The sequence below is a fragment of the Eubalaena glacialis genome, chromosome 13 (genome assembly GCF_028564815.1).
Source record: "Eubalaena glacialis isolate mEubGla1 chromosome 13, mEubGla1.1.hap2.+ XY, whole genome shotgun sequence".
Classification (NCBI taxonomy): Eukaryota; Metazoa; Chordata; class Mammalia; order Artiodactyla; family Balaenidae; genus Eubalaena; species Eubalaena glacialis.
The window spans coordinates 19,913,945-19,926,901 of record NC_083728.1 but is presented as its reverse complement, the minus strand read 5'-3'; the positions used below and the strand labels follow the sequence as shown (position 1 = coordinate 19,926,901).

Genomic DNA, 12,957 nt, shown 5'->3' with positions numbered 1-12,957 from the left:
ATTAATAGAGAATTTGGTATTTGTTTATTTCTGTGTTTGGGGAAGGGATTTATTTTAAAATCTGTTATTCATTTTTTTTCAGTCTTTTGTCTAATAGAACTCTGCTCTACTGAGGTGGACTCTTCTCCAACTTCCTCTGCCTTATTCTCTGACATTCAAAACCGGCAGAATACAGAACACATGAAAATCTATAGTCTCCCACAGGCTCTGTTACTCAGTCTCTCTTTGTTTCTATCCTCATCTACATAACTTTGCCTATAGTGTCTATTCCTGCCAGTATCAGTGTACTATAGCCCCAACTTTTAGCCTATCATTTCATAAAAAACACAATCTCCAAAAAATTTAGGGAGGGTGGCAAGACTTGGCTTCCTTAAGCAATACTCACAGACTTGAGAGGTATTCGTGCAATGTTTTAATTGCTACAGATGTTGTGTCTCTGAGCCAGTGCAAAGAGGGGGATAGGGAAAGAGTGTCTCCACTTTTATGATGGTGGGGCTGTGCTGTTTCTATGTCTTCCTTAGAGAGGTTAATTGGAGAGCAAGAGAGGCCGGGCCAGGGGCAGCTATAGCTAGCCAGGTACCATTCTGAGCTGGAAGTTATCCAGCTGATTTCTTTGAGAACCTGCAATGCTTTGCTCTACAGACACAGTGCTGCTGGTGCTGAGGAAGTGACTGGCATAGTTTATGTTTCCCTTCTTTCTGCTGACATTCTACTCCAGTAATTGCCTAAGTATATCCACCTGCCTTGATTTTTCTTTGGGAGAATATGGTCAATGTGTCCACAATTCAAATAGAAACCAGATGAGCATGCCCCTCAACCACATCAGAAATGAGGGCTTCCCTTCAAGAATCAGAAAGGGTGGACAACTATGGCCTCATGGCTCCAAAGTGGTCCTTAACTCAGCTGCACTCTTGGTTTCTCCAAAGTTTTTATGATATCTGGAAACACCGGGCCATCTGAACTCACTCAATTTTCTCTCGTTCATGTGCCCCAACTATCATCAAATTAAGCCTTGGGTATGAGGTGTCTATGAGGAGAAACATTTTCCCATAACCGCTACAAATAATATGCAAGTATCTGTGTACTTACCTACTGACACAGTGGTTTAACAAGGGTGATTTCAAAAATCAAAAAGGACTGTACCCTAAGAAGGCTCAATCCTGAGGATCCTTGATAGTTAACAATGTTTCAGAATTCCCATTCAGTCAGTAAGTCCATTCATTCATTCATTCAATGAATTAAGCACATATCCATTGAATTAATGACTTCTATGTCCCAAGTTTTGTTCCAAGTTTCTAGTTATGCATCAAATCCACAAAAATGTGAGCTCCTCATCTAGAATGTAAGCTCCATGAGGACAGGGCTTTGCCTGCCTTGATCACCATGGTATCCTCAGCATACAGAACAAAGCCTTATACTTAGAAGATGCTCAATTAATATGGATTGGGTTCTTTGAATGAATGAATTGACTGGTTCAGTTGAGCTCCCAAAACAGAGGTCATCTGCAGCCACTTATTGGAGTCACATCTGCTCTGATGGTGCAGATACACTGTTCAAAGAAAGTAAACACCAACTTGCCCAAAGGACCTTTTTCAGTCATAGCTATCGAAACCCTTAAGAATTCTGTCTGCTATTGGAATGTTTAGCTCTGACAAATGGAATTCCTTAAGAGGAGAGACTACTTGATTTAGTCCATTCTTGGCCCCAGAATCCAGATTGAATTAATTAGACCCAGCAAAGATAGGTATTCAAATACTGTTGACTCCCTCCGGTGTGTGTGTTTTTCCACACTACCAAGAAATTCTCCAACACCAGCTGGGTGTCCTATAATTCAACTCAATTCCGACACTGTTTGCCTGGAGGTAGTGTCAGATCCCACAGGTTAAAGGCTCTGTCTTACAAGACTGCCCACACACACACACACACTTCAGATGTCAATTCCAAGTTCCGGTTGTCACCTGTGCTTCTGACCAACCAACTACAGATCAGAGGTTTCCATGCCCCCCTCCTTGGGTTCCATTAATTTGCTAAAGCAGCTCACAGAACTCAGAGGAACATTTCACTTACTAGATTACTGGTTTTTTATAAAAGGCTATAACTCAGGAATGGCCAGATAAAAGAGATGCATAACGCAAGGAATGGGGAAAGGGGCACAGAGCTTCCATGCCCTCTTCCCAGCAAGTCATTCTCCCAGCACTTTGACACGTTAACCAAGCAGGAAGCTCTCTGAACCCCATTCTTTTGGGGTTTTATGGAGGCTTTATTACATAGGCATGACTGATTAAATCATTGGTCATTGGCAAATAATTCAATCTCCAGCTCCTCTCCCCTCCGCAGAGGTCAGAGGGGTGGGAGTGAAAGTTCCAACCCTCTAATCATACAGTTGGTTCCCCTGGCAACCAACCCCTATCTTTAGGTGCTTTCCAAAAGTCACTTCATTAACATGAACTCAGGCGTGGTTGAAATGAGCTTGTTATGAATATCAAGACATTTTTATCACTCTTATCACTTAAGAATTCCAAGGGTCTTAGGAGCTCTGTGCCAGAACCTGGGATGAAAACCAAATATATATTTCTTATTATAAATCACAATATCACGCTCCCTTACCTCCTTTCCTGTCTCTTCTGGGTGAATGTGACTTTTTGGTGGATACCAAAAGGAGTAAGGAGATAAAGCAAAAGTGTGCCACAATTGATTGGGACTATAGCTAGTTTTCCAGAATCACCAAGAAAATGACCTCCACCTTCTTTAGGTCCAGTTTTTTTTTTCCTGAAATGGTGCTTTCAAGTAGGAAATGTGAGACAACAGTGGGGCCCTACAAATGCTTGGTTTATTTCCTCTTGTACAACCACATCAACAGAAGAAACTGGTGTAAGGTCTATGAGGGTGAGCTCACTACTATACCCCCAGTGCACTCGAAAAGTTGGAGTGAATGAACGACAGTTATGAACAGTACCGAAGACACAGGCTCAGTGGTTCCCTTATAAATCCACGGTTGAGCCGCTCTCCACAAGGTCTCAATTCTTGACCTGGAGTAAACTTTCCTAAGCCCCACTTGAGTTTTTCTCCCTCTCTTGTGGTCACCAGAGTCAAAACTACAGTTTTTTGCTCTTTACTAAGTCTGCATCTTCATGCACCTTGTCCACCAGGATATGATCAGTTTGTTCACCAAGTCGTGTCCATCTATTTCTTCCAACTAAATACAACATTTTTTTTAAAAAAAGCATGCTTGAACGATCTGCCTTTCCCTCTTGGTCACAGCTGATTGAAACAGAAGTCAACACCTGACTCAAAGCAGGCCAACCCCATCTGTCTCCCAGGACTGGGAATTGCAGCACACGCTAGGCTGGTCACTGGAAAGGAAGAGATCTTGAGGAGCTGGAGATCAGCCAGTGTGTGGCCAGAGAAGCAGAAAATGCTGGCCTGCAGAAAGAAAAAGGGAAGAGGTACAGACACTGAAGCAGAAGTGAGAGACAGAATGAGAGGGCTCCCAGGTCCCAGAATGCTCCATATATGCTGGCAGCCCCTCCCTGAGGCCAGGCTGCATTCTGTAAAACAGCCTTGGGCCCTCGTTATCAATCAGCCAATCTTGACAGCTTAAGCTCCTATAATTGGGTTTCCTGTCATTGGCAACTTAAGAACCCAAGCATCAGTGGAACAGTCTTCTGGTACCGAGCTGGACTGGCGTGCTTGGTTCTTTCCCATCATTGGCTGAGAGCTTTCCATGTACTGGGTAATATGCTATGCACCCTATGGTATATAGAGCTATATAGTTGTAAGCTATATCAGAACCATATTACAAAGCGGGAAGAAGTACATGCTATCGCTATTGCTCTTATTTTACAGATGAAGCCCAGAGAGTGAAAGTAGCATCCACAATCGTACAGTCAGCAACTGGCAGAGCAGGATTAGAAAGCAGGTCTGTCTGATGCCCGAGACCACACTCTCAACCACAGAGCCACAGCACGTTCATAGACACCCTTAGGGAAAGTGCTGGGGTAGCTGAGAGGTCTGAGGATAACCACCTGATGCCCTGAGTCTCTGCTTTTTGCAGCTGCTGAGTTCCCTCCATGAGATGAGTTCTCTGCTCCCAGCACAATGGAAAGTGCAGCAAGTCAACTTCAAGGGGCCTTGCTGAGGGGACAGCGTAGGTAGCATGGTGGGTCCCCCGCCCAGAGTAGCCCTTCAAGGTCACAGAAACGTTCACCTGTACAAGTTGGGAACCAGTGGTGGGGAACAGGCTGGGATGAACAGACCTGCACTGGGTCAGAGAGGCATTAGGTTCAAACTTGGCAGAGACAGTCATCCAAGAGACATATGAGATGCAGCCTGTGGTCAAGGATTGGGGGATGAAGCCATATAGCAATGTATTGTGGTCTCTGGATTTCCAAGTGAGTTAGCAAAGGCATGTGGTTGAGGGGGTGAGGGGCAGAGAAGCTTTCTCTGGAGGCACAGAAACATTCTGAACCTGATGCTTACCGTCTAATGCCAGGGGGGAAACTAATGGCCAAAATGCCCAAATAGCTTAGTCCTGCGAAGAACAACTAAACCAGCTATTAGAATTGCTAAAGTCGAGGCAAAGACAAAATTTCCAGGAATGATATTCCCAAGCAGACTTGCTGAATTTTTTTGAATTGTTTACAATGATCATGTATTATCAGGAAAAAACACCTTTTTTTTTTAAAGAGTGATGTACAGAAAGGAAGGGATTATCTACCACTGTGATGTCTAATATGGTAGCCACATGTGGCTATTAAGTACTTGAAATGTAACACATCCAAATTAATATGTGCTATAAACGTAATATACACACCAAACTCCAAAGACTTCTATGAAAAAAAGGAATGTAATGTATTTTACTAATAATGTTTCATATGGATTGCATGTTAAAATGATCAGATTTTAGATTAGATATTAGATTTAGATATTAGGTTAAATAAAATATATTACTAAAATTAATTTTACCTCTTTTTTAACTTTTTTAATGTTGCTACTAGAAAATTTAAAATTACATATGTGAGTCACAGTGTATCTCTGTTTGACAGTTCTGCTCTAGACAATTCAAATGTGGCACAGAAGGGAAAGCTCTTAGGCATGTATATTAGTTTGCTAGGGCTGCCATAATGAAGTATACAGATGGGGTTAATTAAACAACAGAAACTTATTTTCTCACTGTTTTGGAGGCTAGTTGTCCAAGATCAAGGTGTTGGCAGGGTTGGTTCCTTCTGAAGCCTCTCTCCTTGGCTTGTAGATGGTTGTCTTCTTCCTGTATCCTCACGTGGTCTTCCCTCTGTGTGTCTGTGTCGTAATCTCCTCTTCTTATAAAGACACCAGTCATATTGAATTAGGGCCTCCCCTAATGACCTCATTTCAATTTAATTACCTCTTTAAAGATCCTATCTCCAAATACTGTTACATTCAGAGGTGCTAGGGGTTAGTGTTGCAACATACAAATTTGGGGGGGGTGGGGTGGGTGCAGGGGACACAGTTCAGCCCATAACAGCATGACACTGTCCTGGGCTCGAAACTTGTGTTCAAGTTTCACTTGCTAGCTGTATGGTATTCATCAAAGATGCACCCCCCCCCCTCTTTACCTGAGATTTCTTACCTTTCAAAAAGGGATAATTCACGGAATGCCCCAGTGGTCCTGTGGTTAGGACTCCACGCTTCCACTGCGGGGGGCACAGGTTCGATCCCTGGTCAGGGAACTAAGATCCTGAATGCTGCACAGCACAGCCAAAAAAAAAGGGATAATTCATTCATTTCACAAATATTCTTTGAGTTCCTCCCATGTGATGAAGAGTGTTGGAAACTTGAATACAACACACTTGAACACAACATGAGTACACCAGACCTGAGGACTCTGGTGGGGGGAAAATGACAGTTAAAGAGACAGTAACCTATGATCGCCCTGTGGTTGGAGAAGGCTGTGAGAACACCAAGGAGGTGTCTGACCCCAACTGAGCACTGAGGGAAGCCCCTAGGGGACAGGATATTTCAACTGAGATCTGAAAGATGAGGAGTTAGCCGGTATAAATAGGACGGAAGTGTGAATTCCTTTGCAAAAACCCAGAGATGAGACACAGCTGACCCATCCATAAAAAGTTAGGAGGGCAGCTTGAGCCAGAACAAAAAGCTTCTGTTTAGGAATTTGGGCCTTATCCCAGGAACAATGGGGAGTCATTGATGAGTCTAGGTAGAGGAGGGACACAGGCTCATTTATGAGCTCCCTCTGGGTACAGAATGGATTGGAGACGTCATGTGTGAGCTAGGGGCCAGCTAGAGGCAGATAGCCAGGTGAGCAGGGACAGAGGAATGGAGAAAAGTGGATGCCCTTAAGCATTATGCTTTCAGTAAACACTTACTGAGAACCTTCCATTTGCCAGATAGTCTCTATGCCCCAGAGATTCTACAGAGAGCAAGACAGACAAGGTTCCTACTTTAACAAGCTCACAATTTAGTGGGGTCCACAGACATCATCCAAATAGCCACCCAAAGAAATTGTAAAGGGTGTTTCAGCCTGTTTAATAGGTAACCCTACCAGAATTACAGATCGAGTTAAGAGAAATCCATAAAATTCCATAAAATCCATATCCATAAAATGGATAAAATCCATAAAATGTATGCATAATTCCATAAAAATCCATAAAATTGAAAATTTTATGCTGAAATCCATAAAATGTAGGCATTAATTTTGCAGAAGTAAGCAAGGGAATGGCAAGTGTCAAGTCCTGTGCTTGAAGACACCGTGGAGAGCTCTCAAAATGGAAAGGTCTGTGTGGCTAGAGTATAGGGTGATATTACAGAGGTAGAATCAGTGGGACCTGGGGCCTGATTAGAGGTGAGAGGAAGGAAGAGGAGTGGCCAAGGATGATGTCAGATTACCAGCCTGGGCCACCAGGAACCTCATGGTTCCATGTACTGGGAGTGAACCCCCACACAGAGCAGCAGGTTGGGAGGGTGAGAGCACAGGTTGGGGTTAGTTGGGGATGAGTTGACTTGAGGTGACCGTTGAGACATCAGCTAGAGTCTAGTCACTAGACAGTTGTAAGAATTAATTAAATCTATGTGTAAGGCAACCAGCACATGGTGTGCACTCAATAAATGGTAGCAACAATTATTTTTCTTCCTATTATGAATCAGATATGATAGATCACACTTTGCACTAAAACTCCAAGGATAATGTAATTTGTTATCCAAACCAAGGTACTTTTGAGAGTCAAAGGAGACACTATTCATGATTGCACTGAGACTGTTCCCGGGCAAACTGGGATATCTGGTCACTTCAAGCATAACTCAAGTGCTCCTAGGGAAAGGGTGCCCCAAAGCCTACAGAGGAACAACAGGGGCCCTGGGGGCCTCAGGCCAGACTCCAGGGAAGAAATAAAGATGAGTTCTTGCTTGTCTTCCAGTTCCACCTGCTGGCCCTGCCCCTCCTACAGCGGCCATGTGGAGGTAGAGTTTCCTTTGAATGATTAGCAAAGAGAAGACTTGGATCCAGGCGTGCTGTGAAGGCAGGGCTGTAGGGACCAGGCAACATTCTGAGCCTGGGCCAGTACCAACTCCATCTGCCTGCAAGGAGGGCAGAGGGGCTGCTCTGTTCTTCCAGCATCTGCACTGCTCAGCCAGGGACCAAAGAGACACACAGGCACGTTTGCTGTGTTTCGCATGAGACTTTTGTCTTTCCTGTTGAGTCAAATGACAGCTGTACCGGCTGAGACTAGGATTCAGTTCCTTACCCGCAAAATCCACATGCAAATGTTTCATACATATACACACACACACACATACATGCACACACGTATGTATGCATTTTTTCCAGTTCTAAGACCTTTTCGGAATACTGAGCACATGCAGTTTTATCTAGAGAGAAACTTAACCCCTAATAACAAAATCAAAATAACAAAATCAAAAACTTTAGAACAACTTAAAATTCCTTTTTTACTTATTCAATGTATTTGAATGAAAAATAAAAAGCAAAAACAGGTCACCCATTTCTCCCGCCCCACTCCCACCCCTAGTTATTTATTTATTCGTTTATTTATTTATTTATTTGTTGCTCCATGTACGTGAGATCACATGGTATTTGTCTTTCTCTGTCTGACTTATTTCACTTAGCATAATGTGCTAGAGGTTCATCCATGTTGTTGTGAATGGCAGGATTTTATTCTTTTTTGTGGCTGAATAGTATTCCACTGTATACATATACCACAACTTTTTTACCCATTCGTCTATTTACTGATGGACACTTAGGTTGTTTCCATGTTTTTGCTATTGTAAATAATGCTGCAATGAACATGGGGGTGCAGATATCTTTACAAGTTAGTGTTTTCGTTTTCTTCAGATAAATACCCAGAGGTAGAATTTCTGGAGCATATGGTAGTTCAAAATTTTTTTAATTTTTAATTTCTTGAGGAAGCTCCACACTGATTTCCATAGTGGCTGCACCAATTTACATGCCCACCAACAGTGCACAAGTGTCCCCTTTTCTCCACATCCTCACTAACACTTGTGATCGCTAATCTTTTTGATAACAGTCATTCTAACAGGTGTGAGGTGATAGATATATCATAAAGGTCTATTCACTGTTTCTCCTGATTAACAAAAAACTATCTGGTTGGGTTTTCTTTAAGAGTTTTCTCGAAAATAGATATGGACCAAAACAAAACAAGCAAACAGCTTTAATCTCAGCACTCAGAAATAACTACTAATAATGTTTCACTTTCAGTCTTTTTTCTATGCATAGTTTTAAGTAAATTAGGATCATACTGAATAATGGCTTGTATTGTACTTTTTCTGCTTAATATTTTATCATGAGCATTTACTCAAGTTATTAGGTGTCTATAATCTCAAATTTTTTTAATAAATTTATTTATTTATTATTCATTTTTGGCTGGGTTGGGTCTTTGTTACGCGCAGGCTTTCTCTAGTTGCGGCGAGTGGGGACGACTCTTCGCTGTGGTGCGCAGGCTTCTCATTGCAGTGGCTTCTCTTGTTTTGGAGCATGGGCTCTAGGCGTGTTGGCTACAGTAGTTGTGGCTCGCAGGCTCAGTAGCTGTGGCTCGCGGGCTCTAGAGCACAGGCTCAGTAGTTGTGGCACACAGGCTTAGTTGCTCCGCGGCATGTGGGATCTTCCCGGACCAGGGCTCGAACTCATGTCCCCTGCATTGGCAGGCAGATTCTTAACCACTGCGCCACCAGGGAAGTCCTATAATCTCAATTTTAAGGGCTGCATTTTTCTATTTTTGTACCAGTATATATTAACCAATCCACTTTCAAGACATACTGTTTCTAATTTCCCACTATTCATACAGTGCCATAATGAATAACCTTGAATATAAGTCTTTATATTATTTACCTCTCTGATATTTCCTTAGCATAAATTCTGAGACTTGGAATTAATTGGGCAAAGAATATGTACCTTTTAAGATGTTTCCTATCTGTTGACAAATTCAGGAGGTTTAGACTCCTACCAAGAGTATTAAAATTTCATTTTTTTTCCACATCCTGTAAGAACTAGGTACTACATTCCTTAATATTTGTCAATTTGATGGGTGAAAATGGTTTCCTCTTATTTAATTCAGATTGTTTCCACTATTTCAATAATTATTTAAATTATTTCCCCAAAAAAATTATTTATAAAAGAATAGGGTCCTTGCACCCTGCTGTCTGGATAGTTTGAAATGCTCGAAAAGCTCTTTGGAGTTTTGATTCTTCATGACAAACCTGAGACTACAGTTCCATAGAGTTTTTCTATCACATCTCAGTTGGCTTATGTCACTTTCATATATGTAATCCTTTAAGTCTGGCAAATCTATATTAGTTTCCTAGGGCTGCCACAGAACTTACCACAAACTTGGTGGCTTAAAAACAACAGAAATTTCTTCTCTCACAGTTTTGGAGGCCAGAAGTCTGAAATCAAGATGCTCGCAGGACCGTGCTCCCTCCAGAGGCTCCAGCAGAGAATCTGTCCTTGGCTCTCCCAGCTCCTGGTTTCTTAGCTGGTGGCAGCATCACAATCTCTGCCTCTGTCTTCACATGGCCTTCTTTCCTGGGTCTCTCCATGTCTTCTCCTTTGCTGTCTCTTATGAGGACATCTGTCATTGGATTGAGGGTTCATCCGAATCCAGGATGTTCTCACCTCAAAACCCCTACCTTAATTATATCTGAAAAGACCCTATTTCCAAATATGGTCATAGTCACAAGTTCTGGGGATTACGGCTTGGACGTATCTTTTGGGGGGACACCATTCTGGAGCAGGGCTCTAGCTCAGAGCCTCCTTTGAGGTTCCTCACATGACAGGTTCACTCCAGTCCCATTGGGTGGACGGTGAGTGCCCCGTCCCGGATAAATTTGGTGTGAAACCAAAGAGAAATGGCTACAGCAGAAGAGGGAATTGTTTGTTTTGAAGAGATGAAGATGAGTTTCACTTTCCTTTCCCCCCCCCATTTTCATTCCACATTTGTTGCTCTGAATAAGGCAACCTGCTGACTTAGGATGAGCCCAGGCCAGAGAGGAGTGGGTGTCACATGTTGGTCAACACAGCTCCCACATCAAAATCTCTATCAGAAACCTCAGACTCTAGAGGGAGAGTTGGACAAAAATAAATCAATTCCAATATAAGACAATACGATGAGCATTCATGAGAAATATAAGCCAAATGCTTCCTAAGGCAGAGAAAGTTCTGAAAGACTCCAGAAGGAAGGAGGCATTTGACCTGGAAAATGACAGAGCAGCCAGAATCCTCCAAGTGAATCAGGAGGGAAGGGCATTCCAGGCAGAGGGAACAGAGTGTTCAAGGCATGGACTCAGGCGTGTACATGGGATTTTTATTGTCCTGGAGGGGCCTTCTCCCATACCCAGAGGGTGGGTACAGCAGCAGGGTTGGATCTGGTGTATCCAAATTGCGACGTCTTATTTAAGAAAAAAAATACAAAATTGTGAATAACAGAAAATGACATGCAATGCTGGGCCATCTCCCCCCAGTAAGAGGCAGATACCAAAGGGTACATGAGTCCATTTATAGGAAGTTCTAGAACAATCAAAATCTAGCGTGATAAAAAGAAGATTAATGGCTACCTGGGGCAGGAACATGGCAGGGAAGTTGACATAATGAGGAGGAGGGAAAAGTTTAGGGGGTGACAGAAATGTTCTATAGCCCGATTGGGGAGGCAGTGGTTATAAGGGTACGTACATTTGTCAAAACTGACAAACTCTGCCCTTAGGTGTGTGCATTTCATTGTGGTTAAGTTATATCTCAATAAATATGATTTTTTCAATAAACAAATTAATTAAAATTTAGGCACAAAATTCATTTAGAAAAGAAATCACAACTAATTACAACTTTTAAAAAGCTGACAAATATCACAAACATTGCCACAACCAGAAAAACGGCCATATTGTGCATTAATTAACCACCTGACGTACATCTATAATACTTTTTCCCTATGTACTTTGGCTTCATTCTCTTTGTCTCTGCACATGTCACTAATATCACAACAATTTTTTAATATCAATGGTTGATCAAAATTTTTTTTTATTATTGAGGGGACTTCTCTGGAGGTCCAGGGGTTAAGCGTTCGCCTTCTAATGCAGGGGATGCAGGTTCGATCCCTGGTTGGGGAGCTAAGATCCCACATGCCTCTCGGCCAAAAAACCAACACATAAAACAGAAGCAATATTGTAACAAATTCAATAAAGACTTTAAAAATGGTCCACATCAAAAAAAAAATCTTTAAAAACAGTTTTTTATTATTGATAATTTAGAAAATGTCTCTCTGCTTCATAACTGTTAACATCCTCTCTGTTTTCAGGGTTGTTCCAAAACTTGGCAAGGTCTTTATCAAGTTTTTTCACATTTGAGTTCTGAGACTTGTGAGAATTTTCTATGGATTAGCTTCTGGCTCTGTATATTTCAAACTCAGTTTCTCCTCCATACTTTGGATGCCACAGGACATGTTCATGTCATGACACAGCCTCTGGTCCCAAACCTTCATGTCACAACACATCACATGTCACATGTGAATCGGCACAGTAGGTGGTTCAAGTTTCCCTGGAGGAGATTTCCACACCAGAATGACTGGCCATTACTCAACTATACATAGAAGAGACTGCAAGTCACATAGCTATAAACCCAAGCTAAGTGTATCCCCAACTCACTCTTAGCCAGGTCCCCAGAGCCACTCTTACAGTAAGAGATGGAGGGATAGTACAGAAGTCAGAGAGAAAAGACAGTAGCCTTAACGTACTTCAGTTAAAATATCTTACTTTTGCAAATTTTATAGAAACATATGACCCTGGGAACAAATCACTAGGACCCCCAAAACTCCAGGCTTACGTCATTCCTACTTAGCAAACCCAGAGGGAAGAGAGATGATCTGTACATCAAAACTGAGGGAAGAGCTCGGGCTGGCTTGGCCCATGTGGCCAGGGTTGGTCGGATTCTGTCCCTGGCAACTCCACCACAACTCCAAGGAGGGAAGGACAGGTGATAGTCTCAATAGAAGAGGTGAAAGCAGGCAAAACAGAGATGATAGACACCACTTCACAAGGGTTATCAAGGTGAAGGCCAACCAATGGGTCTTCACCTCCCAACACCACAATTTCCATTTCAAGGCCCACGTCCCATCCACGAGATGCAGGTTTCCTGCAGGCCTCCGACCGTGGGAGTCTGTCACCCACCCACACTCCAAGGCAGACTGCCACCTGCTTGCTATGAGAGGCAACCTGGCTCCAAGGCCCGGGCTGCAGCTGCAGGCACCGAGTCGGGCACTGGGCGTTCTTGGGCCTGGGAGGTTGCTGAGTCAGAGGGCCCCAGGCTGAGGCTTGGGCTGTACAGCCCTGCTCCTTTCACATGGGCAGTAGAGGAGGATTCGGAGGTGGGCAGGGCAGCTGTGGGCGTCCACTAATTGAAGATGATGAAAGAAAGTCCAGGGGAAATTCAGGTGCCAAATGCCT

The 12,957-nt window shown here is 42.9% G+C and overlaps 1 long non-coding RNA gene across 6 annotated transcripts in view; it reads right to left on the bottom strand.

The window, feature by feature from the left end:
* The window catches only part of LOC133103924 (uncharacterized), a 109,053-nt gene that overhangs the window by 45,031 nt on the left and 51,065 nt on the right, over positions 1-12,957 (bottom strand). For 3 of the 6 annotated variants that reach the window (XR_009703423.1, XR_009703421.1, XR_009703424.1), the window contains 2 exons: positions 5,609-5,723; positions 5,174-5,318 (listed from right to left, as the gene is read on the bottom strand). The exons of the other annotated variants lie outside the window; for them this stretch is intronic. This is a non-coding gene — a long non-coding RNA (uncharacterized LOC133103924). The remainder of the gene's footprint in view (positions 1-5,173; positions 5,319-5,608; positions 5,724-12,957) is intronic. 6 annotated transcript variants of the gene reach the window in all.